Raw genomic sequence first — 16,518 nt, forward strand, 5'->3', positions numbered from 1 at the left:
TTATACTTTATCTTTTACATTGACTTGCCTCTGCAAGTGTTCATGATGAAAACTCTGTATATCATAACTATCTGATATGATTCCTAGAGACATATTCATGATACTCTAAGGGTTTACAATATGTTTCTTATGTCAAAAAAGATTTTGACTCCTATTTACATCCCCTAATACACATGGGGCTGTAGTGTAGCCTAGTGGTGAAAGTGTTTGTTCATCATACTGAAGACCCAGGTTTGATTCCCAACATGGGTACAATGTGTTAAGCCCATTTCTGGAGTCCCCCACCACCTAACATACATTGCTAAGAGCAGCATGAAAAAATACCCACTCATATAACTGAATAAATAGAAATAAATGAATCATTACTGTATCACCACAAGTTTATCTTACTTAACTAATCCTTTTATGTACACATATCCTGTGTAACCACATAGAACTTATGACTCCTCCCAACATCCAACAATGACATTCTCAGTGAGGTCCTATGTCATAAATTTCATCAACAAGGACAACACTCCAGACAAGAACGTGCTCGCGTCTGCTTCAGAAGCATATATACCTTGTCTTCTTTCCTTTCATATTCCGGGCATATTAATCACCGAACCCAACCTGTCTACAATGCTGAAAAGTAGTGTCCTCTTTGTGGGGGACGTTTGAAAAATGGTGTGTACAGGCACTTAAGAGACTTGGATATGGGCCTGAGAGTCTCTTGTGGCAATTTCAGTAATGCCTCCTCTGTAGATGCTTTTTCAGTTTATCATTTATTCAGGATGGCCCAAACTTGTAAAGTGGAAAGGTTTGATTTATTGGAATATAGTTCCAAGTATGGAACTGATACTGCTTTCAAACATTATAACAAACTATCACAAATCATTTTGAAAAGCAAATGTCAACTGAAACAAAATGTGTTTGCAATATGAATACTTGTGTAACTCATACAAAATGTTCAACTTTCCTTCTGGCAAAAAATCAGAAGGAACACTACAAGTGCAATACGGTCTTAGTACATTCATCTACAATGAGGTGATTATACAGAGGCTGGGCTGGGTTGCTAGTGGCATTGAAAGGCCACCTCAACTCTTAATTGAAACAAAATAAACATCTAACAACCTAATCAGTTGCTAAAATTCTTCAACTCCCAACTGACTCCAGAACAATAAATTACCTGTTCCAGAGAAAAGCTTGTGTTATTGCCAACAATTGAAAGAAAACAAACCATCAAACCTAGATTTCCTGTTACATCAAAATAACTCCATTTCTCCTATCCCAAGGGACTTATGCCCTGATAACGAGCAGGAGAATTAATTGATATCGGCTCCCTTCTGTAATAAGGAAGTGTTAGCAGAGAAGTAACTCACTTGCCTGTAGAGGGGAGGCATGTGTTATCACTTGTTTCCATGGTTACAATCAAAGAAACCCCCTTCCTCTGTAAACAGAACAGAGTCATCCAAAACAATGTGGCATCTCTTGGAGTCTCCCATCTGCCTCTTCAGATCTAAACACTACACTTCTACCACTACAAATGTCTCCATATTGTTTCATCCAACAACCAGATGTTCAAAGTTCCCAAAGAAAATATTTTCCTGCACTGCGATAATTTCTTTAAGGCAATGTTGTTCCAAAGTGTTTTCCTCCAAAGTTTGTCTCAAAGTATGACTGCAGACTTCACACTTCTTAAAATCACTTTTTGTCCAGAGTATGATAGTTACTCCAGATAGTCAGAAGTCATGTGACCACTACTTCCAGGTTCCAAAATGACCTTTTCATAGATCTGTTCATATATACATCAGCACATCAGCACATCAGCTCTTCCTAATGAACATCTGGTTGATTATCTCAGCATCTTAGGCTTGCATCTTTAAAGGCACACACCATCTACTTTCCACGTTTAGTCGTCATTTCTTTCCATTTGGCCAGCTGACCATCAGTTTTCTCCTTCAGCAACTAAATCATCCAGGTTTTTTTTATCAGTCTTCAAACCATGTAGTTCAGATTTTAGACAGTGGAACATTTTTTTTCCCATTTAGCCAGCCATCCTGTGAAAAATACATTTTCGACCTATGTTTCAACATCCCCAACATCTGTGTGGACTTATTTGTGCAACAGACCACCATCCAAAATACTTGTCAGCAAACAAACACGATAAATACACCTTTTCATTTTCAAATTAATTTTTATATTCACAGGAAACCATTCATATGCCTACCTAGATTATCCATCTGTTCGCAAACATTTCTATCAATCTCTATCATAACATTTCTCCATTAGGGAACAAAATCCATTTTCTTATCCCAAAATATCTGATCATTAAAAATAATGAGCATTTAAAAATAGATCAACACAGTATCATATCAAGGGCAACTTTCTTTCACTTATAGAGAAACTAAACCTTCATCCGTACACACTCAATATAGCCAATAACATCTATCCATCCATCCACCACCAGGACAACCTATCAGCATATGCTCAGTGTATTCCCATACTGCCCTCCCCATCAGCCATCAATCTGTCCCTGTTCCTGTTCTTCAGACTTCAGTGTGGACTTTCACCATTATTTGATAAAAAAAAATATAACACCAGGCCTTAACTTTTAAAATCTACTCAAGTCTTTCAAATTGAATCCTGATCTTCAGAATCATGTCTGTGTCAATAACATACTTACAAATCCACCACGATGTGACACGCTTTCGAAGAAAACTCCACACCACGTCCCCCTTTCCATCAGTCCAGCAGGAATGATGCCTCAGAAAACGTTCAAAATCCAAGACTCTCAAATAGCTATTACTCTTAATGTACCATTCATCAATATTTTCAAATAAATTTTCTGCATGGATAGAAACATGTTCTCATCAATTTCCATAACAGGATCGTCAATTATTCATAGAACTCTTAATAACCCCCCTAGTGGTGTGGCAGTGCATGCTAGATACTATTAATTCAGCAAATCCCTCACCAAATTTGTCGCTCAAGCAATAGATGATGCAATGTACAGCAGAGAAATTGATGCCTTTCTCGATAACCATAACAGTTTGATCTTGTGAAGTGCAGGAGGAGAGGTGATATGGGAAAATACATCTCATTCAAATGTCCGTTGTTTGTTGAAAGCAGTTAGGATATCTAATACTGTATTTATAGGCATCCGGAAAATTCTACAAAAGCATCATGACATGCATTCAGTTACAAAACATTATCAGTAAACCAATTTCTTCAACATTAATAGACAATGGAACCATGTCGAATATGCAGACAAGCCATAACATTGATATCTCAATTAACATAAAATCAGATAAAAGTCTATTCTTATGAACATATGGCAACAATACCCACTGACTGCTTGTTAGTACATGATAATTGATATGCTAAATACATTAATACTGAACTACATAAGAAATCATTAAGTCCTACCCATTCAAATTAATAAGTCAATCAAGCAACAGCAGTAAGCAAGTGGGTGTGACCTAAGACCATTTCTTTGAAAGTATGTTCAGCTAATCATTTACCACAGAACCACTTTTAATTTGTTTAAAAGTACTCCATGTTGATCACCGAAGTTACAAAGAGTTGAGTAAAATGTCAGATAACTATCAGATGCTATTTTCCTTCATTGTTTACATTTCATATCAATTACACATTTCTTAAATGATGTTTCCATGTGACTATACAACAAATGATGTTGAAATGTACATCATTTATGGATCTGTATTTCTATATGTTTGTAACTACTGTTTTTATTTTTGTAGTTGATACAGTTTTGCTACTGTTTCTTTATGGAATGCTATGCAATAAAGATCTTATCTTAAGCAAGATAGATTCCAGTAATGCTTAGAAAATTATGTTGTCACAGACATTCATATTCCTGGCCATATTACAAGTATTTGAAACAGCAGTCTGCCGAAATGCTAAAGATGGATTAACTTTGTATCAAATATGAAAAAATTCAAACCTGACAGGCAGGTTAATATTTGAACAATTATACATGTAGACTTAACCCTTAGTGACACGATGATGAGATTATTTGTCAATTTGATGTGGGTCCAATAAGTCAAAGGTTATCAGTTTGTAGAAGTTGTTCAAACAGTCCATTAGACATGGCTTTTCTGCTGTTTTATCTAATTTTGACTGGTTGGTGTTCAGAGGGGCTGATAAGTGTGGTTTTGGTGCAAGTAATTCATAAGTTTCATGCTCTAATATCAGCCAGATCCTGACAAATTACAAATTATCCCGCTTTCAGTCTATTTCAAAAACTGTTTTAACTCACACTGAATAGCTCAAATTCATGGTTAATTTGAACTCACGTTTTGCGACAATAATGGTTAAAAACAAAAACTATAATGATCAATGAATGCTCCTGTTTTTATAAATAACACTGTGTACATATCCTTTCTCTTTTCTGATTGCTATATCTGCAATAATATGTGTGAATACTAGATGTTTCCAAGTTTGTCTATTTTCTTGAAATACAGAAATTCCCACGTTTGACTATACATATCTTCAATCACAATATTTGTTCAGAAAAAGTGACACAGACATCCACTTATATGGCTTGACAGTGCTGGATGACACAGTAGCACTTAACTCAGGTAAACATTCTGCTCTCAAAATGTAATGCAATGATAAATTCAGGCCATAAGAGTTCAAAATTCAAAAACTTTAAAATAATTATTTTCAGCATCTCAACTGAATGAAAGTTAAATTTCCAAGCAATTTGTTGGTATATGGTTACACAAATGTACCTAAGTAACAGAGGTTTTCCTCTCACTGAACAGAAATATTCTCTTAGTGCATCTCAAGGAGCACAGGCAGTTACATTTCCAGAAATTCAAATAAATGTCATTTTCACCCACCAATGATAATGTTTCCAGACAAAACCATCATAAAATGGCCTGAGTCACAGCTATCTTGCTTTGGTGGTGCAGATCTTTCAATTCCGATCAGATTTCCAATTTCGCAAGCCATACCAGAGCCACTAGATTCAATAACTTTCAACATCAACTTCATTGATCTCTGTAGACTTCATCATAGGATTTAAGTGGTCACATTTCACATGAAAATAACCACAGTCTGCTTCTTAAAAGACAGGATTGATCACCAGGAAAATACTTCCTTCGTCAAATTACAGATGTGAATACTCACCTTTACCTAACGGTCTGATAACAATTATCCCTTGTTCTGACTTCTTTAATAAACTACCATGATGATCTATGAATCAAATCAAAATGGACGCCTTCTTGATTTACTTTAAATTCTTCTCTAGCATGTTACTAAACTGAAGGAGACGCTTAATCTCAAATGTTTTCCCTTAATCCTGTTAGAGAACAAGAAAGCCTCATAAAATCACTACATTGATTGAGAGATCTCATGTTCACCATCCTGAAGTGATTATTACTACACGTCACTGCACACAGCTGTTTGCAAACCCTCCGTTCAAACAACAACTAAGTCTTTCCTTCAGAAAAGGATCTGTGAATTTATCAATAATGAGCGGTCTGAATTTGTGTGCACAGAAGTGGATGACTTTAAAATCAGTAGCGACAGAAGATGGGTCATCATATCTGTGAACAAAGGCTCTCTGTTTCACAATAAAATTTCACAACAAAAGAATCTGCACAGAAATATTCAAGATCCCTTTCTCTGCAAATGGCCAATCAATACTTAATCAAAGGTACCCTAACATATATCTGACACAAACTATCACATTAATCAATATATCTTATGTCTTGTAAACCATACAAATATAATTTATGCATATATTTTGAGGTTTGAATAGAAATTTCGTAGAGTAAACATTAATTTCAAAAGTCACCATGATATGGATTGGAAACAAACTGTTATAAAGCTGTTATCACAAATAGCCAGTAAATGAAACACAAATAGTAAACAAATGCACAGTCAGTAAATGAAATAAATAGTCAGTAAAAGAGTACATAGATAGTCAGTAAATGAAAGAAAAATTTTCAGTTAACAAACACACAGATAGTCAGTAATCGAGCACACATATCACCAGCAACTAAAACACAAACAGTCAGTAAACAGTGATTCAATCATTAAATACTCCTGCAGTCTTGTACAAAAGACTGTACTTCAACTGCAACTCATTTCATAGCCAAAAATGTACCCACACAACTTGAAATATGTACTTTCAGATAAATGCTGTCAAATTATCAGCATCACAGGTGTGCTTGCAGACCTTGTATTTATTAAACTATGTCATCAGAATGAAATTTTTAATTTTTCCTGAGCTACCATCATGGAAGTGCTGTCAACTGTTCACCCCCCAAAAACACATGAACACTGGAACAAATCAAAACAGGCAAACTGATATCAACTTTGTTACTGAAAAGGGAAGACTCTTTATGGATGACAACCTCTTTATTCTATTACAGTGTGACTTTTCACAATAGACCCCTTTAAATTTGTCACGCCAGACAAACAATGACATAACGCACTATGTTGTAAAATTGCAACAGAAGAAGCTGCCGTCCATAAAGGTATCTTGCCTATACTGTTATTGACCAACTTTTAAAATGCAAATTATACAGAACTTAAGTCACTGAAGCGTCAAAACATCCTCCATGAATGTAAACTATCCCATCACAAAACCCTTGAGCCACGTGCACTACTCCAAGTACACACCCCATACAGCCGAGACCATAATCCCATTAGGAAGTAACCAAGAAGGAACATAATCAATGAAATAACATGTCAAGGATATAATTACTGCTAAACACCGAAACTAGACACCGTTGCCCCTGACAAAAAACATGCTGCCTCAGACGCTAATCATACAGGGACAGAATGGGTCACTACTATTGAAATATTCAAACTGTAACGAGGATATGTCCTGCTTAACAGCTTATCACGATCATACGTTCATGATGACATGAAGATCTCCCCTACAAAGAATAATCCTTAGAAAAAATAACTCTACCCAGTGACAAAAACAACAACTGCTTGGATAAAACATGAGACAATGGTGGCAAACTATGAATAATGTAAAATGAACTGCATTTAGTGTCTTAATGCTATGTCACGATGGCTGAAAAAGATTCTTCCTTTGCATTGTTAACATGATCATAAGAATAAACAGTTACCTTTCTGTAGTTCTCCACGTATGTAACTCCTATGTAATGCTTTGGTTGACAGTGTCACGTAGCTCAACACAAATCCATTAGGATACAGTCCTCAAGCCATGAGTCAGCCACACTCTAGACTAGGGCTCACCTCCCAATGACCACTCAAGCTATCAGTAGGGAAAAAATACGGCAAACTCAGCCCTAAACAGCCTTTGTGTCTCTGGAGAAGGCTCGTCCTGTGCTAACCATTCATACACTTGGCTTCACTCAGCCAGGCTAAGCTCATTAAATTTCCTTCACAATACCAACTGTCAATGAATCAATCTTCGATGTGCACAGAATAGATTTTGCCTTTTGCTGTACAGTGTTGACAATGGGTTGAGGAAGGGTTCCACTCTTTTACGATGTTGCTAACAGTGAAGAAACACTGAGGAAGACACGACATGAGGCTCGTAACACCCTCGCACTCCCCTTCATCTGCCAATGTGCTGGCGTTCTCTTCTTGTAGCGCCTTCTGCTTCCACTTTTCTGATTCCCCCGAGATCTGGGGATTCTATATCCTCCGCTTGTCTCTCTTGCATTCAGTGCTCCCAGTATGAGATAACGCACACTGGCAAGTTTCACTTTAGTTTCACTTCGAAAGCATGCCTCTGTTATTTAATCACAGAAAATTAGAAACCCTTTTCGTATTCTTTCCAGTACATTCCCTTAAATCCTCATGACAATCAGTTCAGTGTTTGATAGTGGCTATTTCCTGTAAGAAAATCTCTTCAATGAAATGAAGTGCAGTACTGTACATCCTTTAACACAAGTTCCATTCAGCTTGTTAGTCTGCGCAGTAATGAGAGAAATTAGGCTGGATGGAGGGACACAATAGCAGAGAGAATGAGCTCTTGGCAACGATTTTGTGTTACAGTGTTATGAAACAAGGCCCAAGCTGTTCATAAACTGAACACTTCTGTCAACAAATCTGAAGCGAACACTCTTCACGCACATAAAAGTCATCGATGTGTCACCTCCTGTGTTAGCATTGCCATGAAGACATCACACAGTCATGAATCAAAACAGATCAGAATTCCTTCATTCACATAACCCAATGTCCCAGCTGCTACAAACTCGTGAATGTTTCAGTTGTACAAGCAACCTACACAGCCTGCTATATACCTTCATACAAGTATCACAGTAACTTAGCCCAAAGACACAAAAATTCATCCGTCTGCTCGGTCCTGGAATCCGTCTGCTAGTCAGAGAGGGACTGGTGGAGGCAGTCTTCCTGGCATCTGAAGCACTGCCAGTGCCACATGCTGGTAAACATCCCTGTGTATCTGGGCACTGCTCGGCTCAGTGATTTGTGTAGCCTTCCATCATAACACATGTCAGATTGCAGGGAGTCAGTCTGCCCCCAGTGTTATCTTACCCCTGCGGCTGTGTTTAGGGGACTTCTCACCAACACACCCACCACTTACTGTTACAGACAAGCAACCTTATCTACTTCTCTTCACAACTATAAGAGCTGATAATCCTTTGACAATTCAAACCTACTCTTAAATTACAAATATTTCTAACTGCTCATAAACCATCATCAATTTTCCATAAATCACAACATTGTGTTATGGCAGTACAAAAATATGCTGCAATATAAACTATAAATGCATTCTCAAGTGTAACAATAGCATGTTTTATGAGTGTACATTGTGTACAGACAAGTGGTAAATGAATCATGTGTCTATTTTAAAAGAGCAAACATGATGAAGAGAAGAATGCTATCAGCAGTCAATTCTTTAACCAGCACCGGGTACAGAAAAACAGATTATATGTGAAACTGATATATAGACAGTTCCACATATGTATGTATGTACTAGTGATAAATGAATCATGTCTATTCTAAATGAGTAAATATGATGAAGACAGAATTGTTACAAGCATTTAATCAGACACACAAGGCACAAAAAGGCAGATCATATGTGAAATGTATGTAGGTATTTCTGTGTATGTATGACCCAGCAATAAATAATCATATCTATTCTAAATGAGAAAATATGATGAACACATAAAAGGCACAGAAAGACAGATCATATCAATTGGATCTCCAGACGTGAATATGTATGGACCAGCGATAAACGAATCAGGTGTCAATTCCAAATCAGCGAGCATGATGAAGACCAGATTATTATCACTATTTGTCGTCATGAAGCTGATATCAACCAAGCTCAGTAGTAACTACTTATGAATGAGAATAACATGAAAGCATTTTATTTCAGAAATATTGTATTTCAAGAAACATGGTATTACTATATCAGCAACCATGAAAGTCAAAGAAAAAACCTCAAAAGTCCATGCTATTCTTTATCCGCATTCATTTGTTTACTCACAAATTGTTTTTTGTTTACAATGGAATGTTATAAATATAATCCTGTTTGAATAGTCAACAAATGCAATGAATGGATGCTTTTGGTCTATTTGATATTTGTAGTGAACCAGCTGTTCAAAAAATTCAAAGATAGAAATTGCTAAAGACAAACTGCATGCAAGGTAGCCATAATTCCAAATACTCAAGTCCATCCAATGACATTTTACACCTTGGAAAGTTCTAAAACATCAATAAAATACATCTTGCATTCTCGGTAGACGTTTTAATGTGCTTCAATGAAAGTAAAATTATTTTTTTAAATTACCATGCCCCCAAACCCTTTTTCAACCTCGTTTCCTTTTATCACAGTGATAAATAACAGGCTTTTCTGCTCACAAAACTCAGACAGGCCACACTACTGACATCTCTTAAAATCTCAATACATTATTAATTTTACGATTTCATGCCATAAAAGCAACTCAATCAATAACACATGAGCATTTTTTCTCACACAGACGCATTAAAGTATAGATATGTACGGCTGCATTATATGACAAGAAAAACGATATTGCTATAGAGCTCTTTGCCTACGCTATTTCACAATTTAACAAGCGGCAGTCACATTAGATGCACTAAGAGAGTCAGCAGCATCATTTATGTTAATCTTCTCAATTACACAACAAAGAGCAACATTAAAACAGGCACTTGGTGTTAAGTTCAGCATTACACAGTTTTAAGATATCAAAGTTTTACATACACACTGATTGAATATTCAAATGGTCATGTTTATTATGCACAGAAATATCCCTTGATTTCATGATTTTAAATTTTGTGGAGATTTACATAAATAAGAAAGTTTGCGATTGGGTGATGAGTCCTTGCAATTTCAAATCCATACCAACAGCCTTTTGTTTTACTTGTCAAATTAAGTCTCTCTCACAGTCCCTAAACCACACTATTTTCCCTGTTGCCAAGCTCTCTCTACAAAATGAGCAAGTCTTGATTTCCCCAAGTCCTGATTCTCAGGTCTCCATTTTCAATTTATATGGGTTAGTTTATTTTGTTACATTCAAAATTACATATATTCAGACACCAAGCATAAGTCTACCTTTCAACTAATAATTATTGTAGCGTATGCTTATGTGTTTGCTCATCATGACAATGGTCCTGGTTCAATTCCCCACATGGTTACAATGTGTGAAGACCATTTCTGTTGTCTCAACCAAAATACTGCTAAAATATAACAAGAAGCAGCATAAAACCCTGCTAACTCACTCATTGTTACATATTTATGAATTTAATCAAGAGCCAATTAAATCTGAGTCAAAACCATAATCAGTCAAAATTAGTCATTTAACGCACAGTAAAAATCTGATCAACCTGAACCAATGCTGGGAATCAAAAACCTAATACACTATCGATTATCGGAGGACATGTACTGAAAAATTATCAATTATAATTGAAATATGTACATTTTTAATGCAATCACCACTTTTAAGGGATTTTTTCACCATTTTTTTCAAATTAATGATTTTATAACTAATACTGTCAGGCAATAGATGTAAAATTTATTCATGGACAGGCGACAGTAATATTTACAACAGCGATGAATATGAAACTACAAATACAATGAGCATGGATTCATGCTGATGAGTGCATGTTTGTTCATGAATATTGATCAAATTTAATTCATTCAAGTGTGTTATATACTAAAAGAATAAACTTCTGATCAATTGAAAATGAATGTTTTCTACAAGCGATGACCATTTTTAATCAATTTTCGATTATTTTCAATCATCGCAACACCACTAACCTGAACACTGCAAAGACAATGTCCATCTTTCAAACAAAGCAGTTCCTTCAAGATCTGACAATGATCACCAGGCTGAGGGGCCAAGTCTTCCTTTAACAACAAACAGCAACTGAACTGATCTCACATACATATGTGTATCTGATTAAAAGTTCTCTTTCCATGAAACAGAGAGGGAAATACACAAAATCAAAGTCTTTAAATTGCCCCAAAGTTGTAGTACAAAATATAAGTCTTTAAATTCCCCCAAAAGTTCATTGCTCTATTCATGATCCAGTTTAAACACAAAATGTAATCATGACATAAAAGCCCCAAGCAAAGTATAGAAGAGTCTATACAAGGGCATTGAGCATTGGGGTAGTCTTGTGGTTAAAGTATTTGACCATCACACTAAAGACCAAGGTTTGATTCCCTACATGGCCACAATGTGTTAAGCTGATATCCTCTGCCATGATATTTCTGGAATATTGGTAAAAGTGGCATAAACCCTCACTTACGAACCCATCCACACATCAAATGACAAAGAATACAGGAAAAAAATAGCCCCAATCCTAAAACTTCATGAACTCAGGAATCTTTTACAATCCGTCCTGCAGTACACAGAATGTACCCTCCCTAACCCCTTATCCTCCAAACTGGCAGTGTAACCTAAGACATTGTATAAGCCTTCCTGCAGTACACAGAATGTACCCTCCTTAACCCCCTATCCTCCAAACTGGCAGCATAACCTATGACATTGTACAAGCTTCCTGAAGTACACAAATTGTACCCTCCTTAACCCATTATCCTCCAGAGTTGGGCTGTAAGCATATATATTGTAGACTGACATGAAGCTGCAGCCTTAATCAAGTGCAGTATAAACAGGGAGAGGTATGAAGTGTCAGATAGGTAGACATCTGCTACAAGGGGATTACACCATGCTGGTGCTGAGCAAATACTGGATCTTATTCCACAGCTTTGTTATCGTTGCTTTATTTGCCTTGGCCTCCTCTCAATTCTTATGTGCATATCCTTTATTTCAAATCTGGTCTGTTTGCCTCAGACTGCTTGGAATGCTGTGAAAAAATGTGGCCTATATCTGTTTCTTCATTTAGATAGGTGTATTTACTTTATGTGTTGGGAGGATCTGATGACAGATTCACTATACATTCAACCAAAGAAATCACAATAGCTCTCTTTCCTGGGTACACACTTCCCTTCCTTTGGGTTATGTTTAATTTCATGACTGTCAGATATTTCGTATTTGCATGATATGACTGTAAAAAAAATAGCTTATCTTTTGAAAATATACTAACACCATGACAAGGATGACATCAAAGAAGGAATGATATGAAATCTGAAAACGTCTACTTTTCCAAATTTTCTTTTCTCTCTCCCTTTACGAAATGGTGTTATTCCTGTGGCAATTTCGTTTCATACAATGATAGGTTTGAAAACACAGAGTAACCATTTAAAAACAACCATTTCTGTAAACTATAATCAAACAAAACAACTAAAAAGTTCAGCAGCATTTGATGCCTGGTAACATTAATCAAGACAGATATATTTATAATCAAACATGACTAATGTTTACTCAAATTCTTCTGGGCTGAAAATTTAAATTTCAAAGCAATTCAAATCTCATCAGCTATAACATCAGTCCTAATTTAGACATCCACACTACATCTAGTGGTGTTTCAAATGCTCTGACAGACATTGAGCATTGCACAATAAATATTTATAACTTGTGTCAGGGTGAGTTACAAGCAGAGACTGTGACAACTAATAAACAGGGTCTCAGAGGGAACCTTGACCAACGCCTTCTTCTGCTTGTTACACAATAAATATGATTGATCTGGCACTTGTCAGATTTTGAAGGCTGGAAATCCCAAGGTATTCTTTCACCATAATAGTTTAATTAAAATTCAAACGAAATCCCAAATGAAGCATTTCTGGTAATGTTCACTTAACACTCAGAGCTGGGATTCAGTTAAAAATATGAGCAGTTCTGAAATTAGATGACAAGTTTCTTTGTGTTTTTCAGTCTAGTCAGTTTCACAGCTATTGTTTATTCTTCATCTGATTACTATTCTTCTTCCTTAAGAATACTTATGAACTAATAAATAAATTCTACAAAGAATTAAATTCACCCATTTTATTAAAACCACCCAAGACAATCACACAAAACAAACAATTTTGCTTGACTTGATGCAATCATTTATCAGCCACTGATGCACTCCACTTGGGAGGAATTCATCATCTTGTAGGTTAGCAAATTCATCTCAAATTACACACAGGATAAACAGCAAAGGATGTAAAGTAAAGGTTAATTATGCCATTCAATAGATTTAATAAACTACCTTTTCAGCATTACTAACATTCTTCAATTACCTCATTACTCTGAGTTTGAAAGTGAGTTAATGAACAATCCAGATGAGAGATATGTGACATTTTAAAGGGAATGAACAAGATGGACTAAGCTTGATTGTAACTGGGCACTAAAGAGATGGCTCTTGAACCAAATATTTTCTCCCACTGCCCAACCCTCTATGCACTGCAAAATCTACACATGAAGCAAGTGTAGATTTTCCAAAATCTCTCATCTCACTGGGGCTCCTTTGCAATTTAAAATGGGATCACTTGTTACTTTCTATATTTCATATATTCAGAGACTAAGCACAAGTCAAAGAAGAACCATGAGTACAACATCCATGAAATCATCTCTATGAAAAAGCAAAATATTACCTGATCCTTTCATGTATGCATAGTGAGTGAGCGAGTTTGGATTTAGGCCACTTTTAGCAATGATCCAGCAATATCACAGCTGAAGGGACAGCAGGAATTGGCTTCACACATTGTGCCCATTTAAGGAATCGAACCCGTGTCTTAGGCATGATGAGCAAATGCCTTAACCTTTGGCTTCATCACCACTTTGACTATCGTGTGAATTGTCATGGCGTGACAAACAATAACATACAAGAATCCACAGACATCGTGATGTTTTTCAAAATTAGAGGCTGATAGGGACCATATTCTATCCTGGAACTCTCACTGGATGACGCATCTTGTAACCTTCAGGAACCAAGCAGTTAGGCACTGAAGGTGAAAGATGCAGCACTGGTTTCAGCGCTTGTTTTTAGAAACAAACCACCATATTTCACTGTCATGTCATGTCTTTAATCTTCAGACAGACACGGCATCACACATGCTTTTCTGATCATGATGACGCTCTGGCATCTCATCTTAATACAAGATTTACTACTTTCTGTGAAACAACATCATAACTGTATCACACTGTGTGTGGACAAAATAAATCTAGGACAAATACCCCTTTACCCCTTTGGACAAAAGCCTCCCTCGGACAAAACTCTATTACTGAGTCAATTAAAACATATCACGTAAGTCAATCACTCAGTAGTTGGAACTTGAAACATGTTGGGGAGTTTTGTCCAAAGGTCCTTATTTGGCTTTTTTGCCCTGTTGGGTTTTTGTCCTAGGGTTCTTTGTCATAGGAATTTTTTCACCTAAGGGTTTTTGCCCCACAATCGTATCACAAACCTTCACTCACCTTCACTACAATCTGTGACACACATTTACTCAATCATACAACTCTCCAGCAAATCCCAGCCCAATATTCCAAGCAGACGCCTCAAACACTGCTCTCTCATTTCATATTTGACACTGGTGACCAGCAGGGACATTACAAGAAGGTCACCACCTTCAGGTTGTCAGCTGACCGGCCATCAAAGGATAGACAGACATCACCATTGTGCAACAGGAATCATATATTATCCAAATGCTAATTAGACTGTGTACAGTAGATGGACAGTCTAGACTAGCAATAAGTCAGCCCAGCTGGGAGTGTTTGCAGAGACAACCAGTCAATAATTAACATTTCAAGCCAAATATATTTCATGATATACAATCCTCAGTACAGTATGTAATCTACAAATAAATCTTGCTCACTGTCAACAAACATCAAATTCTGTATATTTATCTCAATACCACCATGAAGAAAACTGATATTTCTATACCAACACAGTAAGATAATGACAGTTATAATAATGGACATATATAAAGCACCTCTGTCTAATGCACTTGTGTATGCTCAAAACATTAAAGCAAGATGGCTGAAAGACACAAGAACGTTAACATACACTTATATGACTTATCCCACTAGGTACCCCATTAACTGTTGGCATCAAGATGATAACTGGTTATTCAATTAGGTCTGTCATTTGTCCTACGAAGATTTGTGTTGTTCAACTCTAAACTAAGCAATATTCCAACTATATAAACACACAATCCAGTGATTGACATCATGACTATTGATCTTTATACATCTGTTTCGTTTGATATATGCAATGGCAAGAAAATCAGTAAGCCAAACCACCTGGTTTCGTCAGTCCCATCTCATGATAAGCCTGGCTGAGGACTGAGTCAAATTAAAAACTTCATGGCATTTCATGGCAAAGAAGGAAAAGACAGTTTGCACACTTTATGTCTTTTAGCAGATTTGATGCAATTTGTACTCTCCATTTCATCATGGATTCTACACAATTTGTACATTCTCTGCCCTATTAGAGATTCTACAAAATTTGTACAGATCTTTTAACAGATTCAAAACCCCAGCGTCAATACTGATTCAGAATTTAAACTATTACTGTACTTAGTTACAATATTCAAATAAAACAACATTTAAAAAAATTATAACATCTCCATTTGTGAACCAAACGATTCCTGAACAAGCAGATTGTAACGGACACTGCAGGTCTTGCTGACTGTCACTGTGAACTGTGCCAGTTTATAACAATCAATCACAGCTTTCAAGCTAAGAAGGTAAGACATGAACCATATCAGCCTCACACCTGCCAATAAGCTGGTATCTCCTAATGATAATTGCCCAGCTGTGTGAAACTCTTTCACAAGCCTTCAACTGGGACATCACGACCTGGGTCACAGTAACTACATTCTTGAGTGTAACAGTATGTTGAGTTGGAACCCAAGACTAATGCTTTGTCCAGGAATACATACAATTTGAACAGGAACTAATAATTCCTTTCAAACTGGAAAGAAGGTGCAATCCTGAACCTTTGGCAATCTAGACTTCATTTAGGGCTTTAGCATTCCAGAAGGGCTGGACAGATGGAAAGTAAAGCAATTATGAGGCTGTGAGACAGACTACACGGGTCAATGTAAACCACACACTGGAACTATTCATTTGATAGTAATATGAATGTGTGGGAATTCGTTTAAGTATACTGTTCCCCTGCACTGCAGAAAACACATACTCAGTTTACCCTCAA

At 36.5% G+C, this 16,518-nt stretch overlaps 2 protein-coding genes across 3 annotated transcripts in view; both read right to left on the minus strand.

Moving 5' to 3' along the window:
- Positions 1 to 16,518, minus strand: part of LOC137292222 (heparan sulfate glucosamine 3-O-sulfotransferase 1-like) — a 242,995-nt gene that overhangs the window by 54,613 nt on the left and 171,864 nt on the right. The window lies entirely within an intron of this gene.
- Positions 1 to 16,518, minus strand: part of LOC137292221 (heparan sulfate glucosamine 3-O-sulfotransferase 5-like) — a 92,215-nt gene that overhangs the window by 42,440 nt on the left and 33,257 nt on the right. The window contains exon 1 of one of the 2 annotated variants that reach the window (XM_067823798.1): positions 7,092 to 8,477. The exons of the other annotated variant lie outside the window; for it this stretch is intronic. The gene's annotated coding sequence lies outside the window, so the exon portion shown is untranslated. Of the gene's footprint in view, positions 1 to 7,091; positions 8,478 to 16,518 lie in introns of those variants that run through there. 2 annotated transcript variants of the gene reach the window in all.

The sequence above is a fragment of the Haliotis asinina genome, chromosome 7 (genome assembly GCF_037392515.1).
Source record: "Haliotis asinina isolate JCU_RB_2024 chromosome 7, JCU_Hal_asi_v2, whole genome shotgun sequence".
Lineage (NCBI taxonomy): Eukaryota > Metazoa > Mollusca > Gastropoda > Lepetellida > Haliotidae > Haliotis > Haliotis asinina.